The sequence below is a fragment of the Nipponia nippon genome, unplaced genomic scaffold, assembly GCF_047370975.1.
Source record: "Nipponia nippon isolate SJK-2023a ecotype South Korea unplaced genomic scaffold, ASM4737097v1 scaffold_3, whole genome shotgun sequence".
Lineage (NCBI taxonomy): Eukaryota > Metazoa > Chordata > Aves > Pelecaniformes > Threskiornithidae > Nipponia > Nipponia nippon.
Window position 1 is genome coordinate 87,825,349 of NW_028262347.1, and position 13,066 is coordinate 87,838,414.

Here is a 13,066-nt window from a genome sequence, read left to right on the forward strand (position 1 = left end):
AAAATGAAATGGAAATGAAACGTATGAACTAAATAAAAAATAAGCTAGCATTTCACCAGTGACAGAAAATAAGCACAGTCTTTGTGGCACTTTACTTTGAACTTTCCTCTGTTTCTCTTTTTTCTTTGCCCTTCAGACTGCACTATTTCAGGGAATTCATTTAAACCAAGACCGTGTCTTTCTATGTTGCAGGGCATTCTCTTGATGACAGAAAAAATAGGCTGGAAAAAGACAGCAGTCCATGGCCCTTCCTCAGGCAAACATCCACTACAGCAAGGTTTGCTTGTTTGAAGTTCCAAGTAAAATTAGGAAAAAGCCCAGGATTCCTCTGTTCACCTTTAGGCTAAGATTCCAATCTTGACGCTACTAATGTAAACTCCCAATAACAGCATTATTTCAGAGTAGTTATTCCCAGTATGAGCCGGCACAGCTGAGATAAGAGTTTTATACACAAGGTAAGAGCCTGACTGGCACCTGGCTCCTCACTGCTCTATGCTGTCACCGCAGCTGCAGCATCCTAACGGAGATACGCCACTAGCCTGCCTGGTCATTAACTGCCCTCAAAAACCCCTCCAAAGAGTTACCCAGCAGAGACAGAGTTCCTCCGAAAAACCAAAGCCAAAACAACAACAACAATCACCAATTACAACCTTCATCTGCATCTCCAATACAGGCTAGAGAGCAGAGGGGCCTGGCTCCCTTGCTCATTCGTTCACAGTGCTGGGGTTTTGCTGCATTCCAGCACCTCCAACAGAGCTCATTAACACCAGCCAAGGATTCAGGGCAATCACACTGACCAGGTCGAGTCTCTGACAACCAGGGAATCTATGGCGATCCAAGGCAAATGCAGCCACTCTACATCTATAGGTCATCCTTCTCAAATGCTCTGATGGCTTTTCCCTTCTCAGGCGAACCCAGGAAGAATACCCTTCTCTCCCCCACACAGACATCCAAAGCTATACGTTTTGCGCACATATAGGTGTCATACAGAGGACAGATAGATAGATTTTATATATACTAAACAGACACTATTTTAAATGACCTTAGCTCTTACTCAGAGATTCATCACCAGTAATTAGAAGTACTTCTAACTTCTTTTGTATTACAGCTTGAAAAAATTCAGTCAGGTATGCAGTCACCAAAGAACAGCATGTAATCTGAACAGCTAGAATATATAAAACCGATGCCAATAGCATTTTATCAACTGCCTGAATTGCCAAAAGACAAATCAAATCCAATTACTGCCGAGTTAGTATTTATTGTAAAGTCTCTTACAATAAACCACCTAAGCATCCGAAGTTGTAAGAGCATCTTCTCTCCCAGAAACCTGCTCTGTTGTACTGTTAAAAGGCTTTTAGGCACTCAATGTACCCTTCCCTAGAAGATTTCACATCAACAAATGCAGAAAATAGAATGCTCTAGTAGCAGCAAAAGGAACAACATATACCTGCTGCAAGGTACTTTTTTTGCTTTCATCAATCAGTTCATTAGTTATTTTTAATTAAAACAGGAAGCTCTGATTACAGGATTTTGAGCAATAATCCTTTCCACTTTAACTACTGTTTTCTGTGGTTCACATACTGAATTCATAAACTATTAATAGGACAGAACTAGCAAACCTGGTTCTAAGTCTCAAGCAGCCTTTTGGCTAGATCCAGATCTCAAGCGTGAACTAGTCAGTCACTCATCTGCATGCCGTAAGTACTGAGAAGTGCATATTAATTGGCTATTAGCTCAGTTTTCAGCTACACCCTCTAAATTTAGGAGAAAACTAGCTGGTTCACACAAAAGCAATGCCTCGTTTTGCCAGAGTTCTGTTGAGTTTACTTGAAGTTTTGATGAAGATCTGAAAACCACCTTCACAGGGTGAAAAGGGTTGGTTTGCCAAGCCAGTGGGTTTTATATCAGACTTACTGTTACAGCTGAACTAAGACCAGAATTTACTTTTCTATTTTCAGACTTTGATGCTTAGCTGGATAGAGGCGCCAATACAAACATAAAAACAAAACAAGAAGAGGAAATCCAACATTCATACTATTTTCCTGTTTAAGAGCATTTTAATTAAGGCCACAAAGGTAGCCAAATTGGTTCCAAAACATTATTAAATCTATGAAGGAAAAGTGTAAAGCTACTGGTTTTATTTCCTTCACCTGTTTGCTAACAACAAGCAGAGTTCTAAGAACAAATTATGCTCTATGTTTGAAGTTGTTCACAAATTACTTAAATCGCAGAGTTTAGTGGTAAATCTCCACACGTATCAGGCTGCTAAGGCTTAGGAAAAGGGAAAGGAGCAGTAAGCAAGGGAGACCTGAAGGATCCTACTTTTCAAGAATGTGTCCTACTGAAGTACAAATGTAGCTCCTGAATCTTGAAGCGCACAGGTCGCAGCAGCACTACATAAGGAACTTGCAGAAGATTTATTTCAAAAGTTCAGGGGAAAAAACTGGGGCCAACTTCCAACTCCTGTCTGAAATCCATGCTCTTAAATCAACCTTGGTAAAGTTCTACATTCCCTAATTCAGTCCTGTATCTGCTTCTTAAGTGCAACACTTAACTCTACAGCATGGTTCCCATGCACTCATCCAACACGGCAGTGTAGCTGTCTCTGCAAATAGACACCAACACGCTGACAACCCCAAGCTATCCTACCAAGTAACAAATGCACACACGTCACAGATGCACAATGCAGCAACTCAGTCTTGGTGCTTCAGACTTCCAAGAGGGTACAAAAAAAATCAGTACCTAAAGAGCGGATTTAAGAAAACTATGCACACATTTACACAACTGGTACGATGTTTAGTCAATAGACCAATAAACAATAACTATGTTCTCAAAAAGCTGATTGAAACTCTTTATCTGCAAAACACACATTGTATTAGTACTCACCTTTAAAGATGTTTAGAAGGTTGCTCTAGTAACCATTCCCATTTTAATAAACCATTCCAAATATATGTATACATTGCCATTTGGAGTTACAGAAAAAGTACTTATCACAGCAGGATGTGCAAAGTTGTGCCATCAAAATCTGAATAATAATTTAAGCAAGCCTGATCTGACTCTAGCTATCCCTTTACCGGTCTACAGTCTTTCTCCTGAAAATTAAGTATGTGGCAACTACAGTCACTGTACCTTCCAGAGGGTGGCATAAGGGGGCTTGCCAGATCAACAGCAGCTGAAGCAAGAGGGTAGGCAGTAGCGCGCCTGATTCGGAAGTAACCTGCCTCAAATTTTGTGAAACGGCAAAAAGTTTAAGGTAGAATGGATTTCCACATCGTTACTGTACATGTACATGCTGGGTTATGCATGTGACCAGACTGCCACTCCTGCTGCAGTGCCAGCACGTTCCCATTGCCTCTTTAGGAGGCTGAGAAAAAGCACCTCATTTACATTACATGATTGACTAGCCATGCGGATCGGGGTTTGCTGGGAAGCAGGAGGAGATAGCATCTTTCAGAGAGAACTGAATTTGGAAGAGGTACAGAGAAGGAACAGTTTGCATTTCATTCCCAGCTTGCTACGTGGGATCTTGAGAACATTTCCTTTACCACTTCAGCTATGCAGTCTGATTTTATTTTTAAATCTCTCTTTTTCCCCAGTTTCCAACCATCAGAAAGCAAAACGGTTCTTAGTCAAAAGTGAAAAACATATTCACTTAACCTGCAGACTCCCCAAAAGCAGTCCAAGAATTTTACATGCCACGAACCAAATCGCATCGGGAGGGTGGGGGGGGGGGAACAAACAAGGAAACGTTTCCACCTTAACTTTTAATGACGGGAGGTGGGAGCAGCCTGCCTTGCAAACACAGGGGGATTCCCTCTCCCGACCATCCCATCCCCCATAGAGTCTAAATGAGTCAATCTGAATTGCCTTATATCTAGCCACCTCTCCAACCATCACACACCTCACTCTAAATTGACATCCACCCAATTGTCATTAACAGCCATGGCTGAAACATACCGGGTCTGGAAAGCAGGCATCTGCCTCTCCGGGCAAGTGCCCCCAGATGACACCACCCACACACTTATCTTGTTCTTCCAAAGGTAATCCTGTATTCCTCAGGCTCCAGCCCACAAGGCTGACTTCACCGTGCATCTCTCAAGTTAGTGCAACATTTCAAACACAGAGCTCCGATCAGCCACAGGGAAAGACAAAAATCACTGAGGTGTGCAAAAGACATGCATAAGAGTCACATCACCTACCAGGAGCCGGGGGACCAGAGTCACCCTGCTGATTCTGCTCTCAGTCCACAGCTGCAATCCCACTCCTCCAGCATTCATGGGGCTTTCTGAGCCCGAGAAGGTGTCTCCCCGCAGCTTTACAGTTACGAGGCAAGGAGCTTCCCCTCTCCCCTCCGCAGGACTCCCCGACGCCTGAAGGGCTGAGGCACTCGGGAAACAGCAGCAGATAGGGCACCCAGCATCACTCCGCTTCCCCCAAACGAGCTCGGAAATGAGACGTAACAGCAGCCTCTCTCCCGCGCCAAGTATTACAGGAGCGGAATACTAACTGGTTCATTTATTTCACCGATTACCATATGCAGATATTAAAGTCTAAACATTGCGTTTCTTCCACCAGCCCTTTCAAATTAACCTTACATTTTAAAGCAATACGACAATACTTGAGGTCACCGCTTCTCCTCTGCCTGGCGGCGGGGATCGATGGGGAAGGAGGGGAGGGGATGGGCGTTTGTCATCGCCGGAGAAGGCTCTCCCTGCTCCGGCGGCGGAGGTCTGCCCCAGCCCCAGGAGGGTGGGGAGTCTCCGGGCTGGGGCAGCCAGCCGAGCCGCGGCAGCACAGCTCCAGCCCTCCCCCGCAGCGATTTCACCTGCGCCTCCCTCCCCTCCGACTTACCCCCTTCCGCCAGGCGCTGGGAAACTTTCCGCCGCGGCGGGGAGCGGGACGGGGCCGGCAGCGCTTAAGGCCGAGGCCAGGCGCGGGGGCCGCCGACCTCTCGCAGCCAGGCCCGCGGGGGGCGGCTTCTCCTGCCGCCGGGTCGGTGCGGGGAGCGGGGGCAGCGCTGCCGCCGCTCCGCCTGCCGCCGCCCAACGCCGGCTGTGGCTGCCTGCGCGGCGGCGGCGCTGCGGTGGGGCCGCGCAGGGGCGGGAGGAAAACTTTGAGGCTCGCAGGGGGAGCGGGGAAGCGGCGCCGCCGCTGCCCACCCGGGCGGAGGGGGCCGGGGAGCGGCGCAGGCTCAGCCGGGCGGCCGGCGCTGCCGCGCCTCCCGGCTGGGGGAGCGCGGTGAAAGCGCTACGCCGCGGCTGAGGGGCTGCTCATGCCCGCCTCCCCGCTCGGCGCTTTATGAATCGGCAAGGAAAAAAAAAAAAAAAAAAAAAAAAAAAAGAGGAAGGAGGGTTGGGGGGAGGAAAAAAAAAAAAAAAAAGCAAGCATTTGCAAGGGCTCCGGGCATCCCTGCAACCTCCTCCTCCAGGATGGAGCAACCAACTCCCTGGCAGCCCCGCCACCCCCCTTCCCCCAGCAGCGCTCCCCCGGCCACGGCGAGCAGACCCGGGGAGAAGCGCACGGGAGACGGGGCCAGCACCGCGCCACCTCGCCCGCGGCGGGAGCGCTCGGCACGGCGCCGGCTCTGGGGCTGGCTGGCTCCCTCCCGCTCCGCCCGCCTGCCTTTCGCTCCCGTTCCGCGCCCCCCGCCTTGGCCGGGCGGGGAGATGCTCCGCGGCACCACGAATCTCACTCAAAACCACTCTCGGCACTTAGTGATCCCAACTCCGGACCGACGCGCATCGCCTGCCCAGTCTGCGTATTTGCTGGTGGTGCCTTATCCCCAAATGCCACCTGTAGGCCTTTTTCCTGGGAGGATGAACGTTTCAGCTACCACCCATCTGAACTCAGCGTAAAAAGTTTCAGGTGGTGAATCAACACCGCGGGGACCTGTTGGCTGCCCGGCTGGCTCCCGGCGCGGCAGGGCTAGCCCCGCTGCGGGCTCCCGCTCCTCCCCCGAGAAGGTCCCACATAAACCTGTGGCGAACTGCACCTGCTGCAGGCCCTGCACTGGCAAACTCCAGGTGTTACCTTAAAGAAGCAGATACCTTCATTTCTTAGTAAACAAACTCCAAATTGATTCAGCCATTTAGCAAGGGAAAGACCCCTCACAGGGCAGCAGCTAAGATACTGCTGGTTTCAAATGCAAATGTTCACTTTTTCACATTAGCCCCTCTACTCATCTCCGAGAAGGGACAGGGCAGACGTTCCTGTGCCCCAACACATCTGGAAGAGAGCTTTCCTAAGCAGCGTTAGCCAAACGAACACAAGACCCGAGTCAGCTTCTTTAATCACACCAAACTCCCCTCCTCTGTTGCCTTCAAATCCGTTTTTGGGTTCACCTGTGCTCCTCCCTCATTAAACTGCTGCAGGCAACTCCATCAGCTAAACCACCAACAGCTTTCTGTAAAATCTTTTAAAAGGAAAATAATAATTCCTGACCTTTCAAGTGAAGATGACCATGTAAATCTTTACTGTCTCAATATCATCTCAGATCCAAACGTTAAAGTAGATTTATGAGCCACGAATTTTCTGCACAGAAGCTGAATAAAAATCTGAGTTTCCCAAGGATTTTCAGATCAGCCTGCTAATTCGTTTGGAATTCTAATAACGAAACTCAGCCTTCAGAAGGACTCAGACTAAATTTCTAGAGCACTCAGTAGCTTAAACGCTCTGGATACTAGAAAAGGAGCAAAGAGTTTAACGTGAGGTTTCCCCCGGCAAACGGGATGCTACCAACTACTGCTATATTTAAGTGCTTCATCCCTGGACGGCGCCATTTCAGCAGTATTCATCCCCTCAGAGCCTCTCCCCCCAGCCTCGCTCGCTGCCCCCAAACTGGTACCAGGAGCTACTCAGCCAAATGACTTTACTCCCTCCCGCGCGGGGCTCCGGCTCCCCAAGTGGGGCGGCCTCCATATTAAGGTCCGCTGACCCGCCGCGGGGGTCCCCTATCCTATCCCACCCCACCCCGTCCCGTCCCGCCGCGCCCCTCACCTCCGCCTCGGTGCCCTCCGACCACAGCCCGGGGCGGGGCAGCGCTTCACCCGCAGCCACCGCCTGCTCCCGCCCCGCGGGCAAACGCGCCGCTGCCGCCGCTCACCGCCGCGGCGTTACCGAGGTGCAGCCGCTCCCGCGGGGGGGCGGCGCTGCCACCCGGCGGGCCCCGGCCGGCCTTCGCCTTCGCCTTCCCCCGCCACCGCCTTCCCCGCCGGGTCTCGGAAACCCGGGCGGGTGGGAGCCGAGCCGAGCGGTGCCGAAGCGAGGCGGCAGGGCTGTCAAACACGGGCGGATTGTGCCCCCCTCTCGGCTCGGAAGGCCGGTGAATTGCAGCCGCAGACAGCGGGCGGCTGCTGCGGCCGCCTTCCCTCCTGCCCGCCCGCCCGGCGGGCGGCCTCTGCCCCGCCACCCCCGCTCGTGGCTTTTAAGCAAGCGGCACGCTTCGTGGACGTTGCGGTTGCTTCCTGACCTCAGAAGCTGATCCGCTTATTGGAGCGCACAAAGATTACACACTTACTTTAGTTTGCCTTCTTAGGGGGGAAAAAAAACCAACCTGCAAGCTTAATTGAAAGAGAGCGAAATAGCAGTGAGCTGCTGCAAGTATGAACTCTACAAGTGGGATTGGTTTGGGGATGCTGGCATGGGCTGGGAAGTTAATGAGGGCAATGATTTTCATGAAGAAAAAATGAATATTAATTATAGCAGCTGAAGGGGGAAGATAGTGTCAGCTCATTACCAGAAGTATTGTTTAGGCTTCCACCAACTGTATTTGCACATTTGTTTTTACAAACGAGATATTTGTAAAGATCCTCATGCACTTCAGTAGAGGCCCCTGAGCTTTCTTGTAGTAGTCTATTTGCTTTAAATATGAGCATTTCCTTGATACGTAAGCTTTGCAGGCTTAAATGTGAGATTTTTGATGAACTATCTGAAGAAAAATCTCAAATGGGCTGGATTGGCAGTCTGTGGAATCAACGGCTCAGCCATTATTAATTTTTTACTTCAAGATTTACGACCTAAACCACACACAGTGAAGTTTCTCCCGTCTTTGGGGAAATATTAGCTTGAGCCCATGATCAACACAGTCGGCCACGCCAGACTCCTCCACTCAGTATAGGATGCAAAGAACAATTATTTAACAATAAAAGCCTGAGAAGACTGGGGTTGGCGGGAGACTCCAGGAACACCAGTGCTGCTTCTGTTCCCATCACACTTGCTCACATGAAAACATGAGTAGGGCATTGCTCAGAAAACGAGTTCTGTCCAGTTGGCTTTTTTCAGGGCTGGCTTAAAAAGTCAGTCTCCCATGCCACCATGGGGAACTGACCAAGGTTAAAAATATCCCATTTTTTTCTGGACTGAGTTTAGCATGGATCAACTCTGATCTCATTTCTTGCAGTGGCCCCACAGACAGACCATTGCAACAGTGCAACTGCAGAGAGCAAGAGCAAGTGACATAGGTGGGAATATGGGATGGCAGCTATTTAAAGTGGCTCTGCTACCAAAAAAAAAAAGTTCCCCAAGCTCCCAAGCCACATATTTCTGCTCTTTTCCTTGCAGCAACATTGCCTGACCCTGTGGCATGCCAGTTCAACTCATTAAATCAGCAGAAAACTAACACAGCAGAGAAAAACAGAGTTTTCTTCATCTTTAACAAGCCAAGTGGGATCACTGAGGAGTCAGATAAGCAGCAAAGCCATTAGCTGAGCAGGTCAGCAACAAGCAGACCACGCAGGTGGTGCAGGACCATCCCCTTCAGCTGCCAGGAGTGGTTAAATTTGCTCAGCCACCCCCTGATTCCTTCTTCTCAATTTCACCTGTGTAAATCCAGATTAAATCCCCCAGCTGCAGCTGAGTCCAGAATGTCATCCCACCTGTTCTCTGAAGTCAAAAGCAGAACTCCTATTGATTTCGATGGGGCCTTCTTATGTTCCTCTCCCCTAAAAAAGCGATAAGAGCATGAATTTTAACCCCTGTTATGTCCTGGTGCTTTACAGGAATCCTATACATATTTACATGGCAATGTGCACTATGGAAATAAGCTCACAGTTATGCATGAGCATGGTTTGTACCATGCATGTACCAAACCTCAGCATGGTTTGTAAGGACACAGGTGAATGAAAACCTGTGTAATGACTTTTATTCTCTCTCCCCCCATGCCATACTTCCCTTCTCTCAGGCTTCTTAAACATCCAAATTCTTCAAATTAACTACTGGAGGAAGAAAAGGAAGCATAAGGAGGTTAAGTTGAGTATGAGGAAAATATATAGCAACATTTGAGCAGCTGTTCCACTAGCCAGGTACTTCTCGCCACCCTTACTAGATGAGTCACAGAGATTTTAGAAGAGAATCTTGTTTGCTTATACAGAAAACCTACAAATATGAGAGCTCAGGAGCTTTTGTACTAATGCAGAATTCCGAAGTACTTGTCACAGTACACAATCTTATTTGAAAAGTAATGCTTTTAATTAGAGAAAGATTTAATTTCTCCTTCAAAATTTGGTGGATGATTTTAATAAGAGAGTAGGAATTACAAGCTAAAGTGTCAAGACCCCATTAATTAAATATTTGCATGCGCTTACATATAATTTAAATGACTGCCATTTATTTAATCTTAAAATTCAGAGTGAAAGAGCAGATTCGCCACTGTTTGTTTAGATATGGCTACATTCACTAAGCTCATGCCTTAAGCCTCCGCTTAATCTGTTTTACTACTCAAAATAATTGCAAACAGGGCAATACCTACTATTACATCCCTACATTCTCTTCTCTTTTAAAGAACAGTTAATCATAGGAAGAATGTGCAGAGGCATTTGCAACATTTCTGATTTTTTTCAATGGCCAGCTGTGCTGAGAATTTGTTCAAGGATCAATGTGCATTTTATATAAATACAATTAAAAGTTGTGAATATAATTCCCCAAAGCCCCAAGTTAAGTTCTCCTAATCCATCATCTCTTAGCGCTACTGAAATGAATGAAGATTTTGATATTGATTTCAGTGAAAGCAGGTGCAGCTCCTTTATGTGCTAGTCCATTTCAGGCCATTTTCTTGTCTGACATTTACAGGTATAAATTCAGAGTAACTCTACCGACACAATTCAATTGTCCACTAGAAAGATACATTATCTTGTAAGACTCCAACCCTCACCCTTAATTATGCATTCCTGTTTATTTTTTTTTAATACCATCTGAGTCCCATCCTGCATTCCTGAAGTTAATTAAAACCATTTGAAAATACTCCCCGATGTAATATGAGGAGTGGCTGAAGCAGCCTCCACTACTTAAGTCTGACAGCTTCACACAGAGTCGGACAAAGGGCAATGACTCTACCTGTTCACTAACAAACATTCTCCACCTTAACCCTTGAATTAAGAATGACATCTATTCAGGAGAAAGAGATAGTATCCAGCTCCTTTTTAGGAATCAAGTCTAAGAATACATTTTCAAATACATTTATAAATATGTAAAAATAAAATTATTAAGCAGTGTATTCAGTTGATGACTGGGAGCCATCAAATGTGCTGAGTTAGAAGAGGTCTTGTAAAAAAAATTAGTAACACCTCATCACTGAAAGTTTGTAAAGGCAATCCAAATAGTTGCTATTCTGAACTCTTCTATCATCAACATCTACCTTTACATCTACCTTTTTTAAAATGTACACGTAAATATTCATCTAGGCATGTCTGTGCATGTGTGTGTATGTACATGTATGTGTGTGATGTGTGTACTGTGTACGGTATACATCTGCATAAATACCGTACCTTTAATACCATCCAAAATCTGCTACTCATAGAAAAGATACTAATTCCACCTGTGTTATTTGGGGAATTTTTGACCAGGAGTGTCTCACAGACATTAATTAATTTACATTTACTGTGAGATGTACTGTGTCCATGACAGAGACACTACGACAAAAAACCCCAACAACCCATGCCAGAGGCCATGCTGCAAATCATTTGCGGAGGAAAGGCTGGCACCCAGAACCTACTGTCCTCTCCACGTCCAGATATCCAATCCACTCTGCCTTAATTCCAGAAACGCTGAGTGACCACGCTTCCCATTGATTTCATTTGCAGTTATGAGTGCTCAGCGCATTAGGCCTGAGGGGTCTAGGAGATGAGACAAACACAGAGAGTAGCGACAAAAGGGATTTTGGTTGAAGTGGCTTGCTCAGCAACACATACAAGGACTGCAGCAGAAACAGGGATAGAAGAGAATTCTTCTCATTCACCTGCCTTAATCACAGGATGATCCTTTCTCTTTCATCAATCCCCTTCATTGCTCTCTTCTCCACGCACCTTCAGATTCCCACACATGAACTGAGAATCTTCCTGACACCACATATATATACTTAAATCGAGATATTAATATGTGAGAGATCTGGCAAGAGAGTGAAGTGCCGTAATTAAAGATTACATCACAATGAATATGTACATAGAGGTTGAATTAAAAGGTTACACCAATGACTGTCATTCTGGCTTTTCATAACTTTTGAGTGCCTGACTCTGCAACTGAAGCGGCTTTTAACACAAGAAAACCGATGTGAAGAAGAGAGGGCCCTGCCTTTTCTTCAAGTGAGAACAAGGGGAAAGAGAAATCACAACAGTGCCCAGTTATCTATCACTAGCTGTGTACAAACCCCCCCACAACAAGAGTAACTACACCACCTGCCAAAGAGAAGAGATTTTTGTCCTAACTGGGAAGTGGGGTATTGAGGTTATTCATTGGTTTGATCAGTGCAACAGCTAAGACAATATTCATTAGAAGGCCAGTTTACCCAAGACTTTCTCTCTGTTTCCTGTAGAGACTGTGTCCCTGCCAGTGCGAGATGCCATTATTCCTGGCAGCACAGTGCGCCAGGTTACACTGTTTATGTTTTGACAAACTGCCAGCATTTTGCTAAGAAATCAAGTGCTAAAAAGGGAAATTACCAAGTTTAGATCTCAGCCAGAACTGAACAGAATTTCATAAAGTAATAAATGCTTTTCTCTGGTTCTGGAGATTTTCTTCCCTGCCAAATTCCAAAGGATCATGGAAAACAACATAGGTGCTTCAGTCTCTAAAAAAACATTGTCGGAGTCTCTTACAAGGGTAAATCCTAATCATCTGAAAGAAATACGCTGTGCTCAGAAAGCATCATAGTTTGAACTAGAAAATAAGACTGGATAATAGCAAATTTAAAGTCTTTTGTACAAGGAAGAACATATTTATGATTCTTAACAAGTACAGCACGTAGTCCCACTTTTCCAAAATGTGATACTACACAGAGGGAGGTTTTGGAAAGCTCATCTCACATGGGATGCACTTCACTCAGAGCTTCTGATCTCTCTCTCAGGAAAAGCGCTGATTTGCATCAGTGACCATTACTTCCCTACTTTTCTGTAGTGCCTAGGGACAGCTGTCAAAATCAGGTGTACTTTTTTGAAAGTTAACACAAGTAAGGTTCCTGTTCTTACGCACAGAAAATGGTGGAGTCGAATTGAATATCTCTGACTGGTACTAAAACTAAAACCAGCTAAGAATAATTAGCAGCTTCCAGAACACACTCAGCAGTTTTTTTAGGGCTTAGTTGTTAACACATCCATCAAGAGTGATTACACCTTACCAGTAACTACATTACAAAGTTAAAACACAAATGCAGGATGCATACAGTAACAACAACTAAAATGCCTATATACTCTTCGAAGTCAACAGAAGTTTAGTGCTTACATCATTAAAATGCCTATCAGTTGGCAACTTTTCTGTATCTGTCGTTCATAAAATGCCTATCAGTTGGCAACTTTTCTGTATCTGTCGTTCATAAACACCTTTGTAGAGCTTTTTAAATTACCTGCTTGCAAATAAAATTTCAGAACTTATTACCCCTTGTTTATTTAATATTTTGAAAATTGCATTCAGTATCTTAAAACAATGCCTAGAAACACTCATGATCACCTCCTTAAGTAATAATTCCCACCCTTATCTAATAGTCTACTCAGTTATGCCAAACTTGGAAAGCCCAGAGACACACAGCTAACTTTCACCCTCCAGATCTAATGACAAGAGGGATAAGCATGTTCCTATCCAT

At 46.1% G+C, this 13,066-nt stretch overlaps 1 protein-coding gene across 4 annotated transcripts in view; it reads right to left on the reverse strand.

Moving 5' to 3' along the window:
* Positions 1–7,352, reverse strand: part of PCDH15 (protocadherin related 15) — an 853,821-nt gene extending 846,469 nt beyond the window's left edge. For 3 of the 4 annotated variants that reach the window (XM_087765706.1, XM_087765705.1, XM_087765704.1), the window contains exon 1: positions 4,852–5,001. The gene's annotated coding sequence lies outside the window, so the exon portion shown is untranslated. Of the gene's footprint in view, positions 1–4,851; positions 5,002–6,996 lie in introns of those variants that run through there. The other variant, XM_087765707.1, reaches the window with a different exon arrangement.
* Positions 7,353–13,066: the final 5,714 nt, after the last annotated feature.